Below are 23,375 nucleotides of genomic sequence, written 5' to 3'. Positions count from 1 at the left end.
GTGTTGTCACCCAAAATACACCTCAGATATATCAGTAAAAACATTGAGCTGCTATTGATGGAGGGACTTTATCTCCTTTTGTATTTGCCTTCCTCCCAAGGGCAGTGGAGCACAGCTCCAGTCTCTGCCCTGGGAGCAGGGGCAGGACCCAGGGAAGGGCTGGGGCTGGCCCAGGGGGGTTTGGGTTTTTGGGTTGGAGATCAGCAAAGGCTCTTCCCCAGAGGGTGCTGGCACTGCCCAGGCTGCCCAGGGAATGGGCACAGCCCTGCCAGAGCTCCAGGACAGGCTGGGATTGTTGGGGTGTCTGTGCAGGGCCAGGGGTTGGGTTTGATCCCTGTGAGCCCCTTCCAGCTCAGGGTGTTCCATGATTGTCAGAAACACTTGGTGAGGCACTAAACCTCACATTTTGATCACTTAGTTCAGGCTCTGCCCTTGTTGCCACTGGTGTCATAGTGTGAGGTCCTGAACCTTTTCCCCATGTTGGTTTTTTTGGTGGTGCCCCAAGGATCTGGTCCAGCTCGAGGCCTTGGCCCTCTGTGGTGCCTCCTTTGTCACCTTGCAGGGTGCTGTAACTGAGCTTTGTCTGGGTGTTTTATTTTCCCTTGCTTAAAGGTGAGAACAAAGCTGTTTCTTTGCTGTAACTTTCTATCTTCAGCTCAGGAAAGCAGGAAGTTTATCTGCATTAAATGAGACAGTGATAGGCTGGGAGAGGTGGAAACATAACTCTGGGGAGTTGGGACTGGGTTGTTTTTAAGGTCCCTCCCAACCCAAAGCAGTCTGTGGTTCTGTGAAGCTGCTGAGGCTGTTTGCTGTTTGTTGCTGTGCCAGAGAAGCCAGGTTGCAGAAGGATTGAGTGGAAGAAAGTGGGGTCACCTGCATGGGAGCTGAATGAATCAGGATTATTTTAAAGGAGCTTCCTCACTTTCTTGACACGTCCTGACTCCAGAGAGAATCAGAGCAGCTGTCTTGCTAAATTTGTCTTAGATACAAGGGAATTGTGACACAATAGTGTTTCCAGGGACTGAAAAGTAAAGATCAGCTGCAGGTGTTGCATGATATTGTCATTTTGCTTGTGTCTAGTAATAATATCGATTTCCCTTTGCAACCTTCAGTGGCAGTGGGCAGAAAAGGCCAAAGCTTGCATGGTTCATCACATGGTGCCCTCAAGCAAGCAGTTGTTCATCTGTCAGCTGGAATTGTGACTTTTTTCTGCATTATTCCCAGGCTGGCCTTGCCTTTGCAATGCCCAGGATGTCCCTTTGTAGGTTTGGGTTTGTGGGTCAGTGTAATCACAGTGAAGTTCCCCATGAGGGAAAGGCCTCTCAAGAGGCCTCAGGTGTGCTGCCTGTTGTGAGCTTTAGGAGCAGTAAGATCAGAGGGCAGGCTTGGATTTCCATGGGAAAAGCACAATTTCTGGAGTCACTTTGCATGGTGCCAGGGGACAGGACAATATTTTAACATCATCCCAATCTCAGAGTTTACTCAGACACCTGAGAAATGGGGTGAGATCAGTGAACAGAGATTGTGGTATCTCTATACCCAAAACACACATCACCCTCTTTGCAGTTCACCACCAGTGAAAGCAAGGAACATAAAACCAGGAAATCTCTTCAGATGATGCTTTGAAGAAGCTCATTTGGTTCACACATTTTGCTTGTGTCCCTTTAAGCCTGTTTGTGCCTGGAGTGTTGGCTGCAATGTTTGTACTGAAAGCAGGAAAGCCCAGCAGTTGGGATTTAAATCCCCCTGCTCAGTGCCATCTACACTTGGAGCTCTTCTAGTGGCCCTAATAACCTTAATGAGGTTTTTGTGTGGCTTTTCTTAAGTCCTAATTTTGTTCCACATGAATTTTCAGGTATAAGCAGCATCTTGGAGTTCTCTTGTACAATGTAGTGCATTTGAGAACTGCTTTTTTTCCTTTGGTTGTTATATTAACTTTTATCATAGATTGATTTTAAATGCTGGTGTTTCATAATTGCATCTCAAAACTTGTGTTATCTGGACTGTACAGAGCAGAATTAAATAGAACAAATGCATCTTGCTTTATCTGGACACAGGGTGTACTTTGCTACACATTATTGATGTTCTCTTATCTATGGTGCAAACGCTGAAGCTTTGGAGTAAGGAGTTGTTATTTAATGTTATTTAATGCTGTGTGGTGCATGTAGTGATTGGAAATATAAATAAGTACAACTGACTCTCTGGGTTTGTTCTCAATGACCAGCACAGCAGCTCTACCTAAGGAAGGTGAAAAGGAATTTCCTATTTGTATCCCACCACTGTTCATCATGCCAGAGCTGCCAGTGGAAGCCCAAGTCATTGCCAATCAGCACTAGGTGTTTTAGTTTGTTCTCTATTTCCACATTTCTTTAGGCTTTGGTTCCAGGCTTGTGTATTGTAGCAGCTGCTGCCTTCATGGGAGTTTTGAGTGCACAAAGAATTACCTGATTTCATGCCAGATCATCATGGAATATCCTGAGTTTGAAGGGCCTCACAAGGATCATCAAGTCCAGCTCCTGACCCTGCACAAGACAAGCACAGGAATCACTTTTTTTCTACCCCAAGGATAACTTTCTATTTTTTCTCTGCTTCTTTATTCTTTCTCATCTTTGAGGGTATTCTGAGAATTGGACTTGACCAAAAAAAGGGGAAAAATAAAAGATGTGCTGCCAGAGCAGCTGTAAATTCTCACTTCTGCAGCAGCCATGGGTCCATGGCTGTTCACTGTGCAAGGGACTTGGTTTGTCAGTTCCTCTTCCCCTCTTTACAAGATTGCCATTCCTCACCTGTAAGGAAACAAAGGAGGCAAAAAATATTCCTGCAGTGGAGGAGGAGAGAGTGCAGGAGTGTGTGTGAGTGTGAGCATGTGTGTGTGAGTGTGAGCATGTGTGTGTGAGTGAAATGCCTCTTTGTGCTGCCAGGGGTGTGTTTGGATATGACTCCAGGCTTGGTCCGCCTGAGTGGATTTCCCAGAACAGTAACTTCTTTTGCACAGCTGGCTGTTTTTAATGAGTTATTCCTTCTTTTTCTAATGAAGCAACAGATGAGCACCTTTAAAAGATCTTTATCTCAATGGTGAAGAGCAGGAGGCTTCTCTATATTGAAAAATCCTGAAAGGAAAATGCATCCTGAGCGAGCTGTGGCCCGTGTGAATGGGCTGTCAATCAGTTTAATTAAAACTCTGCTTATGGTGGGGTTTTCCTCCTTTTTAGTTCAGCTGCAACACAGGGAGAAGAAAGTTTTAATCTTTACAAGCTATTCTTGCAGAAGTTGTTCCTGTGATTGCAATTAAGAAACCCTTGTGTTTTAGGCAAAAATAAATTAGCTTGTTTCTTTGTATAAAGAAATATCCTGCCCCTTGGCCATCTCCAAAAATAGATGTGGAGTCCCTGAAAGTGAAGTGTTTAAAGGCAGCATATGGATTAGCTCATAGGGTGGTGCAAAAGGACAGGATTTAGCCAGCTTTGCCTTTTGTGTGGTTATCCCAAGACAGGCTGCTGAGGGGAAATGGAGCCAGCTTGTGTGTGCTGTGTGTGGAACATGCAGGAGCTCCCTGGTTAGGGCAGGATGAGCCTGGTCTGGAGAGATGGATAAATATTAAAGCAGTGGAAATAGACACTTTGTTGGTTTTGCTCACTTAAATGTTTCTTTTGAACATGGGTGAGACTCCTTGCAGAAATCTCTTCCTAGAGTCTGTGTTTGTGTCAAAACCTTGGCTCTGCTGAAGCACAGAGGGTTCAAACTTTGCTTTTTTCTCAGAGGCTCCCATGTGCAGCAAGAGCCCAGTTTGGGAGAGAAGAGGAGCAGCCCAGCATGAATTCACGGCTTTGGGTTTTTACAGTAGAGTATTTGTGTTCCTTGGGACATGTGGGCCACAAAAAGGTTCGTGATGGCCACATCTTCCCCCACATGGAAGATCTTGCCTTATGGACCTTCCTGGTGTGCTGGTGGCTGTGTGGCCAAGGTGAGGAGTGTGTGTATCCTTCTTTCAACATCTGTGAGGAGAAACATGCCCAGCAAGCATCAGACCCTTGGAGCTGGTGCTCACCTTTATCACTCTGCATTTCAGACTGGTGGTCACATGTGTCCATGTTTAAATGGGACACCAGTGCCAACTGGGTCCCTCCTCCTTTGACCATTTCTAGATATTTTGGTTCGCTGCTGAACTCTGCTGAGTTTTATGGTAGCATTAAGAAAATGAGGAAGGGGGTGTTAGTTCTGTTTGGTGGAGTCAATACTGGATGTGTTTTCTCTTGAACTGTGAAAGGCCAGGTTCTTTTAGCCCAGTGGGGAATGATGCTGAAACGAGGAGCAGGTCTCTAAATGTAAAGGACTCAGAGAAGGAGCACAAACATTTCCTCAGTCCCAGGAGTGGAACAATAGCTCATTGTTGGGAGGAAGGGATTGCAGAAAAGCCAGCAGACTCAGAAACAGGGGGTTATTTTCTATAGCTTACTATTTATATTGCACTTGGAGGCTTTTTGGGGACTAGCTGTCCAGTTGCTGGAATGTGTGTCCCTTGGTGGAGGAAGGTTGGGTGTGAGCAGAGCATGCCCTCAGTGGGCACTTGGTGTGCCCAGTGCCAGGCTTGTGGGTGCTTGGAGCTCCATGCAAGTCCCTGCTCTGCCTCACAGCCTGGCAGCTGAGGAGACGTCCCCTAAAGAGACAGAACTCTTCTTCCTCCCACCCTCACTTTCTTTCTGCTGTCTATGGGCTGCTGAATGGCTTTGCATTGACCAGAGAGACAAAGGAGCCTTTCAGGCCGGGCTTTGGGCACAGCCAGCGCTCTCTGGGCTTTTGTTAATGCCTCAGTCCCCCCTTTCTCTCCAGGCTGCCTCACGCTCATTGTTAATGCAGCTCCGGAGCAGCACTGATAGTTCTGAATTCATTTTGTTTGCTCAGTTTGCAGGAAAAGTTGCAGAAAGCTGCAGAGAGAACATGTTGCCTCTTAGATTCTCCGCAGAGTATTTTCTTTCATGCCTTTCGCAGGGAAAAGTGGATTGTGTAAACAGATCCTGACAAATCCGTGCCCGAGCGTGGCGGGGCAGCGCCTGTTCCAGCCCTGGGAGCACTAACTGGCTTTCCCCCACCCTGCTGGATTAGGCTCCATGTTGTCCTGGTTAATTTTGTTACTGCATTAGGCAGCTGAAGACGTAAGCCCTTACTGAAACAGCTGCTCTGCTAAGCGGCAGTGCTGAGTTGGGAAGTGCTGTGCAACAGTTGGGAACTCGCTCAGCACCACCCCAGACTGACTCTGATTTTAGTGGCTTTAAGGCTTGAAGATCCAGAGTCTTAAATAAATTAAACCAAGTTTAGATAGATGCAGCTACATGGGCATGGAAGGTGGGAGAATCTCCTAGGTCAGCATTTCCTACCAGTGCATGGAGAAGACCAAAAGCAAAGCTACTTTTCCAATTCCATATTAATAAACCTGAAAGGTGCTGGTAGGTAATCTCTATGAGACATCACTATGGAATTGATTCCTGGAAATGAACTGTTAGGAAGCAGCTGATGGAGAGGACTGATGTGTAGCAGGCATGCAAAAATCCAAATGCTGCTGGGGGTAAGAATGAAGGGAAAATGGTTGTTTCTTATCCTTAAGGTGGGCAGGTTTTGGAGCAGTTGTGCCCCAAAATCAAATGCACTGTTGGGTGAAACAAACTGGGAGAACAGGACAGGGATGAGTTTGGTTGTGCAAGTGAGGTAGTGTCAGCAGTTGAGAGGTGACCACAAAGGCTGTTGCAGGATTCAAAGCACCTCAGTGAAGCTGGTTTTTCTAGAAGTAGTTGGGGTTTTGGTGTTCTGAACCAATTTTTAATAGCATGTAAAGCTGTGTCATCTTTGGTTACCATTGCCCTGACTGGAACATGAATTGTGGAGCAGGGAGAAGTGAGGCTGTATCTCTGCACCTTTTAAAGGACACCAGAACCCTCTATAGTGAATATGTGATAAATGGGGTGAAAACCAATGTTCAGACACATGGAGGGGCCTGAGTCAGTCATGGAGGAAATCTTTATCAAGAGAGCATGACTGATTTTTTTTTTTTCTTCACCAAATGGAGAATGGCTTAAACTTTTCAATAGATGGATGCTGAGCACACTGGAAAAAGTAACCCCAGACATGACTGCTCATCCCTCCCCCTCTGCCAGCTCGTGCCTCACCAATAGAAAGTACCCATCCTTGAGTGCACTTATTTTTAACAACTGGAAGGCTTGAAGATCCATAGTTTTAAATAAATTAAACCAACTTAGATACGGCAATGTGGGGATGGAAGGTGGGAGAGCCCCCCTAGGTTGGTGTTTCTTTGCCACCTGTCTGGAGGGATGTGGGTCTGTCTGATTGCAGTGTCTCCATCCTGGAGTGAATTCCCTGGATCCCTGGCAGTGCCCAAGGCCAGGTGGGACAGGGCTTGGAGCAGCCTGGGACAGTGGGAGCTGTTCCTGCCCATGGCAGGGGTGGAACAGGATGAGTTTGAAAAGCCCTTCCAACCCACACTGTTCTGGGATTCTGTGCCCAAAAAAGGCACTAATATTTCATTAATTACTCAGAGGGGATTATTTATGCAGAAACAACTTCACAACCGGTCGACCACGCAGTGCAAACACTCCTCATGCCTTGGTGAGCATTGTCTTAATTCTGTTATTCTTGTCAGGGAGCCTGGTTCTGGTTTTTTTGGGTTTTTTAGCTTTGGAAGTCATGCCTGGGGTAAAATCCCTGTGTGGCAGTGGAGCCCAATAGGGGGAGTGTGACCTTTAGCTGAAGCCTTGTCTGAATTCTTTCCAGTTGCCTGTATGAAGGATGGGCCTCACCCCATGTCCAGAAGGCTAATAAATGTAGGGGCTTGTAAATCAAAAGGGAAATGAATCTGAAGCCCTTGGGGCCTTTGCTTTGCTTTAAAAGTGTGAGATGTGTCCATGAGCCGACACTCAAATTGTCCTTTCTTAATAGTTTATTTAAAATTTATGCCCAAACTTACCCAACGAAGTAAAAATAAGTTGTGTCCTTGGCATCTTCAGTGAATAAAACACTTCTTGGCTCAGTGGAAGAGGGTTTAGACCTCAGGACTGGACCAATGAGCTGGGCTTTGGCACACACATAGCCCTGACTGAAGCAAGGAATGCTCTTCTAATCCCCCCTACCCCCAAAGCCACCCAAGCCACAGTGTGGTTCAGCATCACCTGTGGCACAAATCCACCCAATGCCCTTGTTCTGCCTGCTGAAATGCAGGTTTTCAGATCTTGGGTTTCTTTCTTGGGAGGAAATCTGCTACCCTCCTCTGCAAGTCTTTCAGGAAGGTTTCTTCTAATAAAAACCTTGGGTTTAGCAGCCCTGGTGTTGGCTTTGACCTTGGGTGCCCTTTTTACTGCTCATCTTTTCCTGTCTTTGATGCTGGAGTGCTGCATGTTTGTGGTGATTTCCACAGGCATGTGCTGTGCTCAGGCAGACGTGGCTGTGCTTCCAGACTTTAACACCAGAGCTCAGCCTCAGTGTGATTAGGTTGGAGTAAAGAGAGATTTTTGTAATGCAGAACCATCAGGCTGGAACTCTTAAATCAGATAATTAATTACAGTGGGAGTGTTAGAGTGCAGAGGTAGGAGGCAGCTCTGGGATGGGATTGATGCAGCTGAGTTAGGAGGGGTCTTGACCACACTTGTGTGGTGCTTGATCCTCTGAGCTGTGAGTTTGTCCCTCTGTCAGCCATGGGAAGGCACAGTCCCTATTTTAGTCCCTTAAGCCTTTGCTGTCCAGAAACACAAAATCCCATTGCATGCCTGTTACAGTGGCTCAGCTGCCCTGGCACAAGAACCCGGTGTGTTCAATGTGTCTGATTGACTGGGGGGCAGTGAAAACACCACGGGAGCTGGGGCAGGGGTCCCTTTCTGATCTTGGAGGAAGCTTTGCTGTTTCCCTGACATGGAATGTAGGAGATGAGTCAGGCTGTGACAAGAGGAGCTGCTCCTTTGTTTTACTGTGGGGTTAGTACTGAGCATGGCCACATTCACACACTGCTGGGCTTTGAAGGAATTGGATCGACTCCTTTTTGTTTGGGTCCTTCTATTCTCTTCCTTAACTTCCCTTCCCTTCAGTGAGTTTTCAGCTCCAGCTCTTCTACTAGGCAATAAGCACTAACCTGCTTTTTCACACCTTCTTACTAATTGTCACAGTACTTTCCATGCACATGGTTCTGTTTCAGGTATTTGTCCTCTTGAGGTCTGTTTACATTGTTGGTTTTTTTTCCTTTGAAAGTTTGCACATCACTGGAAATAGGAGCATGGAGATTTAATCTGTGGGGGTACAGATGATTTGTCATGACCTCATACCAAAATCAGTGCAGGGAGTGGGGTAGGGAACCACAATTCAGGAATATCTGGCAGCTAAGTAGCTACTGGATTTCAAAAGCTTTTGGGGGGTTTAGAACCCCACATTTTTTTTTTCTTCCCAAATGCCATAAATATCCATTTCTTATGCTCTGCCATCACCCCCATCTCTCCAGAGAAAGAGCGAGTCAGCTGTCCCTGCTCAATGGAGGCATTGAGAGCCCCGGAAGCTGGGTCAGGAGTGCCTCATTCAGCTGCTGGGAGGCCCCAGGCCATGAGGGGAAGGCAGGCAGGATCCCCCTGGGCTCTTCTGCCCCTGGGGATGAGCAAAGAGTCGTTAGTGCTGCTGGTTATTCACCCTGCAAAGTGTGTAAGTGCCAGGCTCAGAGCTGAGGTTTTTAATTTGGGATACAAAGCATTGCCACGTCCCATGGGATTGCTCCCAAATCCCTGTACACACCTCATCCTTGGAGGCTGAGCAGTGTTAGGAGGAGATCCCTAAAGGATTTTTATTTTTCAGGACTCTTTTCTCTGCCATAAGAGGGAATTTATTCTTTAGTAAATAGCAGAAGGTGACTCCCTGCTGTCTGTGGGATCATGCATGGGTTGCTTTGGGATTTGCCACGGTACATGTCAGCCAGTGTTTATAGGTGTTGGCTTTTCCTTGGGTGCCATGGCAGCAGCTCAGCTCACCTGTGTCAGGGATGGTCCTTCAGTGTCACCTGACCTGTGGCAGGGATGGTCCTTCAGTGTCACCTGACCTGTGGCAGGGATGGTCCTTCAGTGTCACCTCACCTCACCCGTGGCAGGGATGGTCCTTCAGTGTCACCTCACCTCACCCGTGGCAGAGATGTCCTTCAGTGTCACCTCACCTCACCCGTGGCAGAGATGTCCTTCAGTGTCACCTCACCTGACCTGTGGCAGGGATGTCCTTCAGTGTCACCTCATCTGTGGCAGGGATGTCCTTCAAGCAGTGCCATGAGGGCTTTCCCCCCTGCCCTACAAACCATGGTGTGCTTCCCACTGCCACAGGGCTCTGTCACTGCAAGGTACAGATCAGGATTACATTTACCCACTGGGCTGAGCAACTCCTCCTGCTTGGAGAGCAGCCTTCTCTGCCCTTTATCTGTGCACAGATCCTCACTTGCCCTCCCTAAAGCTTTTTGATTTCTTGTTTTTACACAAGGCCTCATGTCAGGTCACCGTGGTGGTTCAGGAGTGTGTCTGGGCACGTTGGGTGTGAATCAACCCAAATGGAAGTGTCCACTTCAACAGCCTTTTTATGTAGCCAAGGCTGGGCACTTCAGGCTACAGCAAGTGTGATTAAATGAATTGGAATTCAAGATGTGGAGCTCCTGCTGGGGATTTCCAGTTGGGTTTCCCCTTGAAGAGCGCCGTTGGTTGTATCGGAATAGGGGAAGGATTAATAACCCATGGGATGAAAGGGAAAAAAGCGTTATGTAAAAGTGAGATGGCTGATGAAATAGCTGACCTTGCAAAATGCTTTCTCTTGGCTTTGTGCTCTGAAATATGGAGGAACACATTACAGGACATGGATGCAAACACTTGGTTCTATTTAAAATATGGAGAGGCAGCATACATAATATTCCACTTAGCTGGAGAAGCAACTTCTCAAGCAAACTCTGATCCACAAGAAACCTCACACAAATCCACAGGTAGTGTGTGTGGTTTATAAAAATTCAGACATTTACTTAAATAAATCTTGAAATCACACGTGTATTCACTATAAATGATTCTGTCATTGTCTGTATTGCAATTAATCCATTTAGTGAAGGTGTGTGAGAAACTGTGAACAGCTCAGCACACTTGAATTAATGGGGATGGTCTCTGAAGAGCTCTGTGGGTTAGCTGGGCTTGGATGCTTTGGAATTTTACAGCATCTGTTTTCTCTTTTTCCTGAAAGGAAAACTCAGTTATCTCTGCAGTTTTGCAAACTCCTTGTCTATGGGGCCTTAAAAATTCCTTTTTAAAGTAAACAAACTCAGCCAAAGTGACACCAAAGTGCTTTAGATTAAATGTGAATTTGCCTGGCTTTGAGGGAGTTAGTTTTTGGGGACTTTTCTGCATTCTGATAATTTGTTGCTAAAAATATGATGATTTTGGGGGATTGGAGCATTCAGGGGTGCAGGTCTGACTGTGCCCATACTCAGCACCAATTGCAGGAAATGTCTGATGTTACATAACAGGTACAGAATTGCACATCAATCCCAGGATATGGTTAGTGAGACTTCTGCTGGCAGAACTGGGGCAAAACTGCTGCAGGTATTCGTGATTAGCCCCTATTTTATTCTTTTAAAGGAATATTGGATTTTAACCACAGATGGAAAATTCATAAATCCATCCCTTTTATTGGTTATAATGCAAATATACAGGTAGGACTTTGTCCAAACTTGGATTCAAACCTTATAAATGCTCTACAATATTTAAGGAATATACTTCAGCAGTGGTTAGGGAGTGAAAAGTTGCTTTGCTGGTAGCAACTGCACTGGAAACGGGGGGGCACTGGGCTGGTGTGTGATCCAGAGAAGCTTTTCCTGCCCTGGAACATCAGGGCTGTGTTTGTGCTGCCCAGGTGAGCGCTGACCTCGGATACTCCTGGCTTACGTTAAAGCCACTCGCTTGCGTAAGCGCTTCTTCCACCTCACTTCTTGTGCCATCAAATGACACTGCTTGCCCAGGAAAATCTCAGTGACCTTGGCATTTGCTGGGAAAATAGAGGAGCATGAGGAGTGAGATGACTCAGGAGAAAAGGGAAGGGCAGGATACTTTTGGTCTTGAAGCATTATGGAGGATTAGAGAATGAGAGCTCTTTATGCTGATAGGGATGTGATAACTGTTGGAAAAGCCACACGTGGTGCTTGGGGCATCCAGGAAGATTGTTTTCAGTTAAATCTGCTTAAAAATCTACATCACTCTGTAGTTTTTGCTGTGCAGCATGGGGATTCTTTAATTGTTCCTGAATTTAAGAGGCTTTAATATCTCCAATAGAATAGGTATAAACCTTCCACCTCCAGCATGGAGATTTCCAGTGATGCTGGAAATATCTATGTGCCTGACCCCTCTAGTGATGGATATGGTTACTGAGGACAAACAGCCCAGAATGCTTCCTGGAGATCTTTATCTCTGTTTCTGTGGCTCTGTGAGGGAGTCCTGGTGTAATTAGCCCTGTCCTGGCAGCTTTCCTGATGGCTGCCCCTGTGTTAGTGCTGCTCCTTGGGATCATGGGCCTTAGAGCTGGCTCCCACCTCGAGGGACCCCCTCAGCATGGGCCCAGTGTCCCAGGTAACACCAGCACTTCATCAGTTTAGAGCAGAGTGCAGCCACTTGCTCTTTCTCAAGCTGTGCCAGAAAATTTCCTGCACTGAAGTAGCACAAGCTGGAAACTCCTTCCTTAATAAGCAGCTTGTCCTCCAATACCAGCATTGCTTCCTCTGAGGACCTTCATGTGAAATTAACACAAAAAAGAGGAAGCTGGCTGAGTAGCAGCCACATATATCTGCTATTATGGGATATTTTAAAATAACTCTGATCCCCTTGGCCACTTTTATTATATAGGTTAACATAAATATGGATTTATGTTGGACTTGAGCTTGGGAGCAGCCACAGGTTTGGTGGTGTGGACATTCAGCAGCTTCTGGGCATAATTCTCATATGGAGGAAGGCTAAATGACAATTATCTCCTGGCTTCCTTGTACAGGGATGAGGGAGGGCTTCAGCCTTCTGTCTCAAGTTCCATTAGGCTAAAACCTTCATGAATTTTTGTCAAAGAACTTGATAGTTAAGCAGAAGTGGTCACCTCCTCCCTCCCCTCCCTTCTGCTTTGAAGTCTCCAGATGGCTGGAGGGACCTGCCTACATAGGGACAAGTGCCCTGTAGCTCCTTGTGCCTGTTGGGAATGTCCCACATCTTGAATTACAATACTTTCAAGCATAGGTTTCAATGGTAGATTCCTTGGTTAAACTTTTTTTCTACTCTTGACTGGTTTTTGCTTGTAGTGTCCATTGAAAAGATTCCCTGGGTGTTAATTAGTGCTCAGTGCTCCATTTAGTGTCACTTGCTATAAATACTGTTCCCACAGAGCACTGAGAGGTGGGAGCTGGGATAAATCATGAGCTCCAGGCTGGACCCTGTCTGTGATCTCTCTTCCCTCCCTGTTCCAGTGCTGATCTCCTTCCCCACAGTGCTGAATCCCTAAACCACAAAAAGGAACCTTTTAAAGCCCCTCATCTGGCAGATGATGTGGAATTGCAGCCTGACCCCTGCATAAACTTGTCTTCCCTGGGAATTCTCCCTTCCAAACCCCCTCCTGTGTTTCAGTCATCACTTGGGTCATCCTGCACTGCTGTTTGGTCAGGGGCTGTGCAGGGACAGATCCCAAATACCCATGGCAGCTTGGCTTGTGGTTTTAAACAATACTGGGGCATTTGCAGGAGTGGAGCTGCAGGGTTTGGACCCATTCCACAGACAAGGATGGGGCTGTGCACTGCTGGACACAGCTCCAGATGTAAGGGTGCCCTTCCCAAAGTGTGTTTCCAGAGGAAGCAAGAGATGACACGTTCAAGGTCGTATGTGAAACATCTGAGAGCTTTAGTGTGCTAATGAACTAATGGCACTGAAATGAACTGCTTGTTAAAGAATTGAAGATTTCAAATCAGGTGGTAGCATAGAGACCAGTCTCAGTGTTGAAGGGAAGCAGTGGGAAATGTGTACTCAGATACTAAGTGTTGCTTTCCCCATGTCCTTATTTGTTCTTTGGTAAATGCACAAGTTTTGTGTCCTGTCCTGAGGCCTGAATTGCCTTGAGGCTCAAGTGGTCTTTGTGGTGTCTGTGCTGGTTCTTGCTCATTTGCTCTGCACCACTTCCCTTCACCTAGACAGACCCCATTCCTCAGGAATAAGCCACATCCTGCAAGATTCACCTCCCTGCCATCTCACATGAAGGACTAAAATAATCCTGCAGAATCACAGGGCTCCTTGTGACTCCAGCTGCTGTGAACATGCCCATTGCTTTACTTCCTTTTCTCATAGACTCAGAATCTGCTTTGGCCCCTCAGGGCAGTGTCCTGGCTCCAGCAGGACTGTAGTGGAGGTGAGGAAACACAGGAGAAGAAGGGAAGAGCTGGTGTGTAGGAAGGGCCTGGTGTGCAGCCATAGCCAGTCCCTCCATTGGAATGCAAAGAAGGCAAAGCCCCAGAGCAGGACAGGGAGCTCTGCCCAGCTGAGAAAGGCCCCAGCCTCTGGTTCACAGGGTGGGTTGGGGATCTTCTGGGGGTGCTTTCATGGATGTGGTTTCATGTTGGGAATCATAGATGTCCCCTGAGTGCAGTGGGAAGGGTGGATCTGCCTTTGCTGACTGGGCTGGCTGCACCCTGGTCTCAGATGTGATGATCATGTGAGCGTTTGGTGATTTAAATCAGCTCACAGAATCCATGGAAAACTTCACCCTGCCAAGGAAAAAAAATAGTTTTCTCTTGAATCACCAGGCTGAGCTGGTTCACCAAGGAATCTTGTGATCTTTACTCCTTTGTGAGGAACTTTCCCTGCTGAGGGAGCTGGCAGAAGCTGTGGGTGCCAGTGTTTGGCAGTGAGGTAGGTTTAGGATCCCATGGAAGCCTTGGTCTTCTTCCCTTTCCCCAGGGACACTGGGGCTACCCCATGACCTGGAATCATTCCCCCTTGCCCCTCTAATTAACAGTGCTCCAGAAGATTTCTAAACCCTCCATGGAGGTGCAGGGTGCAAGGAGAAGCTTTTAGACCCACAGCTGGCAGCACCTTGGAAGTCTCTGTTTCTTTCCCTACCTGGCCACCCAGGCATGGATGGATGGAGGAATTGCAGGATGGAGGACTTGGGCTTTTTGCAGCTTTTTCTGGTTCTGATCCAGGATTGTCCCTTGTGTTTTGAAAGCGTGAGATGTGCAGTGTAAGAACCATATAAAATAGTAACAGACACTGACTTCAGTCACTTGCACAATAAATTATTATTGTTGTTGTTATTAGAATTAATATTATTTATTGCATTCATTTTACTTGAGTAGACAGATGAGAATTTTTTGTGTTGAAAGGGCAGCAGGGTGAGGTGGTGTTGTAGATAGGCAGTCTGTTGGCTGACACTAAAAGGGTTTTTATTTTTGTCAGGGCCACAAAATAAGTATTTCAGTGGCATGGGAGCTTCAGAGCTTTGTCTCATTTCAGGAATAGCAGGGGTGCAATAGTTGCATAAAAATCTTCTAATTAAAAGAAGCAGCTGAGCTATTTAGGCTTGTGAACTGCTACTAAAATACTAATTATTTTGGGATGTGAGAAGGTCTGGAAAAGCTTCTTCATTAGGAGTCATGAAGGTTTCTCCTGTTTAAATCAAGTTCATGGGTTATATAGAAGCCCAGAATAGTTTGGGCTGGGAGGGACCTTAAATCTCATCCAGTGCCACCCCCTGCCACAGGCAGGGACACCTTGCACTGTCCCAGGTTGCTCCAAGCCCTGTCTGGAGCAGCTGAGCCAGGAACTGCTGCCCCTCCAGCATTTCCTATAGGAGCCCTCCTGCCTTTGTGGGAATGTGCAGATGTTTGGGTCATCTCAGAGCACAGAAAGTGATTTAGCAGCTGCTGCCAACCATGAGAATAATTTTAGAAGAAATGTCACTGTCTCTGGTCAGCTGAAAGCCTGATACTTACTCAGTTTGGATGATTTTAACATTTGTATCTGTATTTGCAGCCTTCAGATTGTTCATTGCTAGTGTGGTCAGGTGCACCAAGGATGTCTTGGTGGCTCTTCTGAAATTGGGAAGGGCAAAACTAAAAGCTGTTTGTTATTACCTTTATCTTGCTGAGGTCTTTTTATCCCTTGTGCTTCCAGATGAGTGAGCTGCTGCTAGAAGAGATGCACATGGGTGTGGGGAGCAGCATCTTCAAAAACCCCCTTGTGGCTCGAGTCAGAGCATTGCTTGGGTACATACATGGTTGTGGTACAGCACAGCCCTGCTCAGCTCCTTCCTGAGGGTGTGTGCTGCTCCTCCTTCCCCAGTCTCATCAAACCTCTGATTAAATCCTTTCCCTGCTTTATGTGCCTGTGAATCACCTGTAAAGGTGCATTTACACATAGTAGGATCCTTACAAACACACTCTGACTGTGTTTTGATCACTTGGTACTTGTTTTAAGAAGTAAAGAAATGATATCTTGGTGTAGACCTTAAAATGACCAACAAAAATCCAGGTTTGTCTTTAAAATATGGATGTAAAAAGCAGCAGCACCAAAATCCTTCATTCCCATGCCTTGGCTCTCTCCTTGGGCAGAAAGCAAAGAAAAGCTTCATCACTGCTGAGAGCAGCACAGCTCCAGCAGAGATCCAGTCATTCCATGAAATTTTAGGAGGTATTTAGCCCTGTATCACATAGCATGAGCCCAGCTTCCTGGCATTGCCCTGCCTGGGACTTTGGGGCTGTTTTTGTGGCCAGGCTGTTGTGAGCTGGCTGGGTGTGTGTGCTGCTGGTGGAACACAGCTCTGCTGCCAATTTACTGGGTGCATTTTGGAGTTCAGGCCTCATCTGGAATTTCTCCATGGGATGTTGGCCCATCATAGTCCTCTGTAACTTAGAGACAATTCTCCAGAATTCAGCTGGAGTCTCCAGAGCTCACCTTGTTGAGTCTTTTTCCTTCACCTTAATATTTTGGGCTCTTTATAAGGTGCCTGTCCTGGGGTTGTGGCTAGAGATCTGTGAGGAATCACTCAGAATAGCAAGGTCTGTTGGAGGACAAATAGGGCTGCTCCAGGCTCCTGAGCATTGCCTGTTTTCTGCAGCCTAATGGGAGTTTCAATTAACATGGACAAGTACAATCATAAATAACCCTCCTAAAATTAATGCAATTTTAAGGCTTCATTGGCACATTCCCTGTGATGCTGTTGCCTCTCCTTGGCAATACCATGATTTCCAGCTGAAAGGAGCTGATGAGATGTATTGACTTTTTCATTTCTTAGAAGAGTCCATGTATTTTGAGAATAAAATGTGAATTGAATGTGAATTGAAAGAAAGAGGACAAGTCAGCTGGTGAGAAGTTGTCTATAGCTGAGCAAGAGATGCTCTCCTGGCACATCATTCACTTTGTTACCTGAGCTGGCACAGGCACGACCCACAGAGCCTCCATGGCTTTATTTTGGTAATTACTAATATTTCACAGCTGGGTTGAAATGTTAATTTAACTTTATTCAGGCTGTGTTGTGAACACTTCTGGGAGCCTTGAAAACACACTTCAAAGTTCAGAGTTACAGAACTATTCCATGCATCACCTCCAGACCCGTCCCCCACCCACCCCAAGGAGAATCCCAGGGTTTGGACACAGTTTCTTCCACCCCAAACAACCTCTCCAGGGTCTCAGCTGAAAATTGCCACTTTGCCTCCATGCTGAGGTTGCAAGAGATGCTCTCCTGGCACATCATTCACTTTGTTACCTGAGCTGGCACAGGCACAACCCACGGAGCCTCCATGGCTTTATTTTGGTAATTACTAATATTTCACAGCTGGGTTGAAAGATGGATTTAACCTTATTCAGGCTGTGCTGTGAACACTTCTGGGAGTGGTGAAAACACACCTCAAAGTTCAGAGTTACAGAAATATTCCATGCATCACCTCCAGACCTGTCCCTTACCCACCAACCCTGCTTCAAGGAGAATCCCAGCAGGATTAGCAGGGTTTAGACACAATTTCTTCCACCCCAAACAACCTCTCCAGGTCTCAGCTGAAAATTGCCACTTTGCCTCCATGCTGAGGTTGCAGTGGAGGGAGACTGAGATGAACTAACAAAATCAGGTTGCCCTTAGAAACACATTTGTATCGGGCAGGAGAATTGATTGGGGTTTGTGCCTGGCTCGAGGACGGGTCCTGCCAGCCCCCGGGGTGAGGCCAGGTCTGGGGTGATTTAGTGCCACTGAGCTGTCTCTCTGCTGGTAATTTAGAGATGCAAAACTGAGCCTGGAAGTAATGAGCTCTGGCTAATTAGGTGCTTGTCTGCAGGTGGAACTATTGCAGCTGGTGCTCCCAGTATTGCTGGTTTGTGTTTGAAAGCATCATGGAGTCAGTGGGATGCTGGGAATACAGATAATTTGCAACAAAGGGATTTTTTTTTTCCTGTTACCTTCCCCCTAGCCCCCAGCTTTCCTTTGGCATTCCCATTTGGTTTGACTGTGAGATTATCACACATGGACCAAAGATGGAAGGGAAGGGATGAGGGGAAAGGGACTTTTTATACAGGACAAAGGGGAATGGCTTCCCACTGCCAGAGGGCAGGGATAGATGGATACTGGGCAGAAACTCTTCCTTGTGTGTCGGTTTCTCGGCTGTTTGGGTGACCTGGAAAGGCCCGGGGTGGCCTTGGACAGCCCGTGCTTCAAAGGACGAGAAGAGACTTCTGATCTTGTCTCGGTATTTATTAATTGTTTATCTAAAAGATTTTCTCTTGGCCTGACAGAGTCTGCACAGCAGCCAGCCATGAGCACACTTGAGAGCACCCGGGGCAGTCACCTATCTTTATACTCAAAATTACGTATACAATATTTATCATTTTTCCCCAATACCTTTTACCCTTATTAACCAGTGCACTTTTAGTAATAACCAATCCCAAAGTGCCAACATCACCACAGAAGACGGAGGCCAAGAAGAAGAAGGACAGGACACACCCCAATTCCTCCATCTTACTTCTTTAGACCCCCCTATACAGAAATCCTAAACCCTGTGTCTTACACTCTAATTCACTTATCCCTTCACCATTCACCCAGTGAAATCCTCCCATCCTCATACAGGTGTCGTCTCCCGTGCAGGATCAAAGTGCAGCCACCAGACACTGCTGGCAACATTCCAGGACTCCCGAGCCCCCCAAGGGTGGTCTTGGCCACTCTGCACCTCCGTCCTGAGGGGCTGAGATCCCACACTTGTGAGGGTGGGCAGGGTGCCCAGAACAGCTGTGGCTGCTTCATCCCTGGAGTGTCCAAGGCCAGGCTGGACAGTGGGAGTGACCTGGGGTAGTGGGAGGTGTCCATGCCCGTGGCAGGGGTGGGGCTGGATGGGCTGTGAGGACCCTCAGAACCGAAACCCCTCTGGCATCCTGGGTGTTGCTTTCTGATGCAAGGCGAGGCGACTCAAACTCTCCAGGGTCACTCGGGCTAAGAACACACGCAGGTACTAGTATGGTGGACGGCTCAAGACTTTTATTGTCCTGTCTTGTCGGGTTTTCTACTGGGAAAGTTTTTTCTCTATGTTAGGGGGTCTTACCTTACTGTAATTGGTTAGTAAGGAGTAGAAAGTTACTAATGTTAGGGGGGACTATATTCTTGGGTGATCTCTTATCACTAGGAGTTAGGGGGAGAGGAGTCTTGCTGCTTTCCGTGACATCGCGAGATTTTCCGAGCGCCTGACCCTGTCTACTACACCTGGGCTGTTCTGTGGAGTGTGCATTTAAAGGGATGTGAGTTGGAGGATTTGGACACGTGCTGGGGTGCAAACAGGACATGCACTGTGGCTGTGGCTGCTCTGACAGAAGGGCTGGGGATGTGCCAGGTGGGCTCTGCCTGACCTGGACGTGCCAACACCCGCATTCGCAGATTCCCAAAATGTGGTGGGACTCCCAGAGGGAGAGGAGCAGGACTCTGAGCAGCAGCAGATGCTGGGGGCAGGAGAGGGACAGCACGCTGTTCAGTCAGCTTTGGAAGGTCACATTTTCCTTTCAAGCTGCAGTTTTCAGCCCTGGAAAGCTTTTCCAGCAGGCTTTGAGGTTCATGGGGATTTGTGTGCCCATTCTCTTTGGAAAGCCCTCCTGTTCCCATTCAGCTCTGTGCATTGTGGGGCAGACAGCAGGGAAAGGCAGTGCTTGGGATTATTTGGAAGCTGATGCTGAGATTAATGATACATAATTAGGTAAAAAGCTCAAGATGTGTTTTGAGGCAAGTTTTGTTACGAGGAGAGTGTTCATTTAGAGCATGGAATTAGCTGGGATAAGCAGGGAAAGCCTCACTGTAACATTTGGATCCAGCCAGAGCTTGGGGAGGATGATTTAATGAGGAGCACTTAATGCAGAGGGATGGCCAGGATGATAACTTCCAGTTATCATCTCAGAGTTCAGTTGGGGAGCAAGAAACAGGTCCTGCAGTCAGGGATTTTGAATGGGGCAATAAAAGAGTGGTGAAACATCAACAATATTTATGTAAGTACATTTCTGATACAAAAGGAGAAGATAAATACCTTATTTAAGGTTTTGTTCCAAGTATAAAGTAGCCCATAAACAGGAATTTAAAGAGAGTTCAGTGATGCAGTTTAATACACAAAACACATGAAGGATTAAAGAGGTTGTTTGTACAAACACTTCATTGATCCACTTAAAATTTATATGTCTGATAAATGGCAGCTGGGCTGTGAACATTGACTACACATGTGGCACTAAGGAGCTTTATACTGGGCCATAAAATGTTGAAACAAGCTTAATAATGGCTTTTGCCATCAGATCCCTCTGGAGAGAAGTCGTTCTGGAAAGTGGCAGACCCTGAAGGTTTGCATCTCTTGACAGGGGTGATGTACTGCTCTATTAAAAATCTTGGTACTTTTAAACCATGAACCCCATTTTTGCCACTTTGCAAACAATTTTTATTGCATTCCTTTGTTTTTAAAACATTTGACTTGCCAGAAATAGTCCTTAGATCAGAATTAATTATTGGTGTAAAGCTGCCATGGGCTTTTAAGGAATTCCTCACCTGCAGCTCTTAACTGTGACCATATTCCTGAGTGCTCGTGCCAGCAAAAGTTGTATTTGTTTTTCCCTGGTATAGTAACAAGAAACACCAAACATTGAAACACCAGTGCCCCACTGGAGCTTGACCTGTGGTACAGTCAGGGCTCAGAATTGTGCTTTGTTTTGACATCCCATCACATTGTGCAAGAGCAGTTGCATCCAGCTGAGAAAACGGAAATAAAAGCATTTTCATACAGAGGCCACCTCATTCCTTCAGACTCAGCCTGATCCCCTTGTCGGGAATCCACTAGCAAAAAAACCCCTGAGCAGACAAAAAACCCCACCCAAACACATCCTAAAGTAAAACATGATCTCTGCAAGGAAGGGAGATGGGATATGTCATTGGATGGAAGCGGGGAATGGTTAGGGAGGGTCAGCATTTTATTAGGCGAGGTCTTCAAGTGTTTTCCTTGAGTTATGTTGGTCTTGATTTTTGTAATGTGAATTATCTTTCATCTGTTATGAGCAAGAGCAGCTCAGCTGTGAAGGGTCAGGGTGCTGGAGTCCTGTAAGAGCTGAAAGTGTGGAGGTGACAGGAAACGGGGGAAAAATCAGTGTGGGACTCTACAATAAGGGGCTGGATTCTGCAGATGCACAGGAGGATTGAATTATGGTCACCCAGGCAACATCAATCCTGCCTTTCCCTAAATTTGGAGTTACTTGCTTTGTAACCTGAATTTTATTTTTCCTTGGAAGAAGTCAGTTTGTCACAGTTCAGCATGGAGAGATGATGACATTGTTTTGATGTTATAGATTTTAATTTTTCCCAGGTAATGTGTCACTTGGTGGAGTTTGCTTTGGGATTTTGTTGTTGTTTTGTCTTCTAAAGGCTGTAGTTTGCTTTGCCAGCATTCCTTCCTCAGGCTTCTGAAACGTGATCTGTCAAAAGAAGGATTGATTTTGAAGGGAAAATTGATTGCTGAAGTAGTTGCTAAGTAAAGGAGTTTGTGGTGCTACATTTGGGAGTAGCAAGATGAAAGCTGAGGGAAAACAAGCTGCAAAATTTCCTGCTGAGGAGTTTGTGCTGAGATTTAATTCTTCTGATAGGGAGCACTGATGCTTTCTGAGCTCCTCATTCATTGCCGTGCAGCTTTCCAAACCATTCTGTGCTGTGGGGGAGTTCATCTTTCTCCTTTACCCTTTCCTTTACAAGCTTGGCTTGATGATTATCCCCCATCAGCTTGCTGAGAGGAGCAGGATGCTGCTCCCATCCCTGCTCCTCGAGGATCAGGATGCTGCTCCCATCCCTGCTCCTCGGGGATCAGGGTGCTGCTCCCATCCCTGCTCCTCGGGGATCAGGGTGCTGCTCCCATCCCTGCTCCTCGGGGATCAGGGTGCTGCTCCCATCCCTGCTCCTCGGGGATCAGGGTGCTGCTCCCATCCCTGCTCCTCGGGGATCAGGGTGCTGCTCCCATCCCTGCTCCTCGGGGATCAGGGTGCTGCTCCCATCCCTGCTCCTCATGGCACAGCCCGGAGCTCGGGGAGCAGCGATGGCAGCGCTCGGTACTGAGCCCGCGGAGCTCCCCCGGCGCTGCCGCTTTAAGAGCTCGGGCGGGGATGGGCAGGGAGAGCTCCGGAGCCAGCCCGGCGTGGCACGGAGGGGACGATGAGGCTGTGAGTGAGGGGACGATGAGGCTGTGAGTGAGGGGATGCAGCCATGGGCTTCGCTGATGGATGCAGGGAGAGGACGCGGTGCTGAGCCGGCTCACGGGCAGAGCTCTCTGGGATCTTACTGCCAGAGCTCTCCAGGATCTCATTGCTAGAGCTCTCTGGGATTTCACTGCCAGAGCTCTCTGGATCTCACTTACAGAGCTACAGAGCTCCCTGGATCTCACTGCCAGAGCTCCCTGGATCTCACTGCCACACCTCACTGACAGGGCTCTCCAGAATCTCTCTGACAGCACTCTCTGGGATCTCACTGCCAGAGCTTTCCAGGATCTCGCTGACAGGGCTCGCCAAGATCTCCCTGACAGAGCTCTCAGGATCTCACTGTCAGAGCTCTCTGGGATCTCATTGATAGAGCTTTTTGGGATCTCCCTGCTGGAGCTCTCCAGGATCTCACTGACAGGACTCTCTGGGATTTCACTGCTGGAGCTCTCTGGGATCTCCTTGCCAGAGTTCCCTGGATCTCCCTGCTGGAGCTCCCTGCCAGGTAGGACTGAGCACGCCATACAAAGTCTTGGCCCTGCAAGTGGAGGATGGTGGAGCTGGGAAGGATGGGGTGATGCCAGGGAAGTTCCAGACAGAGCTTTTCCCTTTGAACCTTTTCAGAGCTTTGATTACCCAGCTGGCTCAATGAAGTGTTGCTGGTGTTGGGATGTTCACCTCCTGCATTTTAATTGTATGGGGAATAGAGAAGAGGCTGCAGAGGAGAAACACACTCCTGGAAAGCTCCCTGCTGTCACATCCATGCATGCTTGGATTTTATAGATTCCTTGCTCCAAAAAGCTGAAAGAAATGCTCAGATTCTTTGTGGTTTCTTGCCCTTCTGTAATCTTGCTTGACAGTTTTTCCTTGGGATTTTTAGTGCACACTTTCAGTACAACTGGGGATACGTGTGGGGATTACATAACCCTGGGGATATCAGTGGGAGACTGGCTGCATTTCTGGGCAGGGATGAAAATCAGGAGTTCTGGAATGGTTTGTGTAAGGTGTTTGCATAGGTGCCTGTGAGTACTGTGGGTGTTTCTATTCCTGGGAAGAGGTGCTTCCTCAGCTGTGAGCTGGAAGGGGAGGAGAGGTCAGTGGAGCTTGGGGTAAAATGGTTGCTAGCTGCTGAAATGAGCTTAGGTGAAAAGCACCATTGGAGGGAAAATGAATCCATTTTGGGAGCAAATGCAATAATGTTCTCATTGCCTTCCTGCAATCTCGGTGGAGCAGAGCAAGCTGTACAAATTCCTGCTGGTTTTGGTGTGTAACAGCACAGAAATCTCGCAGAATCACAGTTCTGTAGTGTGATTGGAACAAGCAGAGAAATGTGATAGAAGGAGGAGATTTCTGCAAGGAATTCCTGCTGTCATTTCACTCAGCATTTGGCAGTGTCACTGATTGCTCCAGCAGCTCCAGGCTGGATTTTTTTTCCTTAATCACTTTACAGAGCAGTCACATATTCCCCTCTCCTCAGAGTGTGGCCGTGGCTGTCTAATTAACAGAGATCCTCCTCTTTTTAGGGAGATTTTTGGTTTCCAGAAAAATTCTGTGTGGTTTCCAGCCAGCATTCCTTCTCCCACTGGGTCTCTAATAGCTCCTGAATTCCCCAGCTTGTAA

At 47.1% G+C, this 23,375-nt stretch overlaps 1 protein-coding gene across 2 annotated transcripts in view; it reads left to right on the top strand.

The window, feature by feature from the left end:
* EIF4G3 (eukaryotic translation initiation factor 4 gamma 3) overlaps positions 1–23,375 on the top strand; it is a 146,819-nt gene that overhangs the window by 14,132 nt on the left and 109,312 nt on the right. The window lies entirely within an intron of this gene.

This window comes from Melospiza georgiana, chromosome 22 (assembly GCF_028018845.1).
Source record: "Melospiza georgiana isolate bMelGeo1 chromosome 22, bMelGeo1.pri, whole genome shotgun sequence".
Classification (NCBI taxonomy): Eukaryota; Metazoa; Chordata; class Aves; order Passeriformes; family Passerellidae; genus Melospiza; species Melospiza georgiana.
Note: the sequence above shows the minus strand (reverse complement) of the source record. Positions and strands in the feature narration are given on the sequence as shown.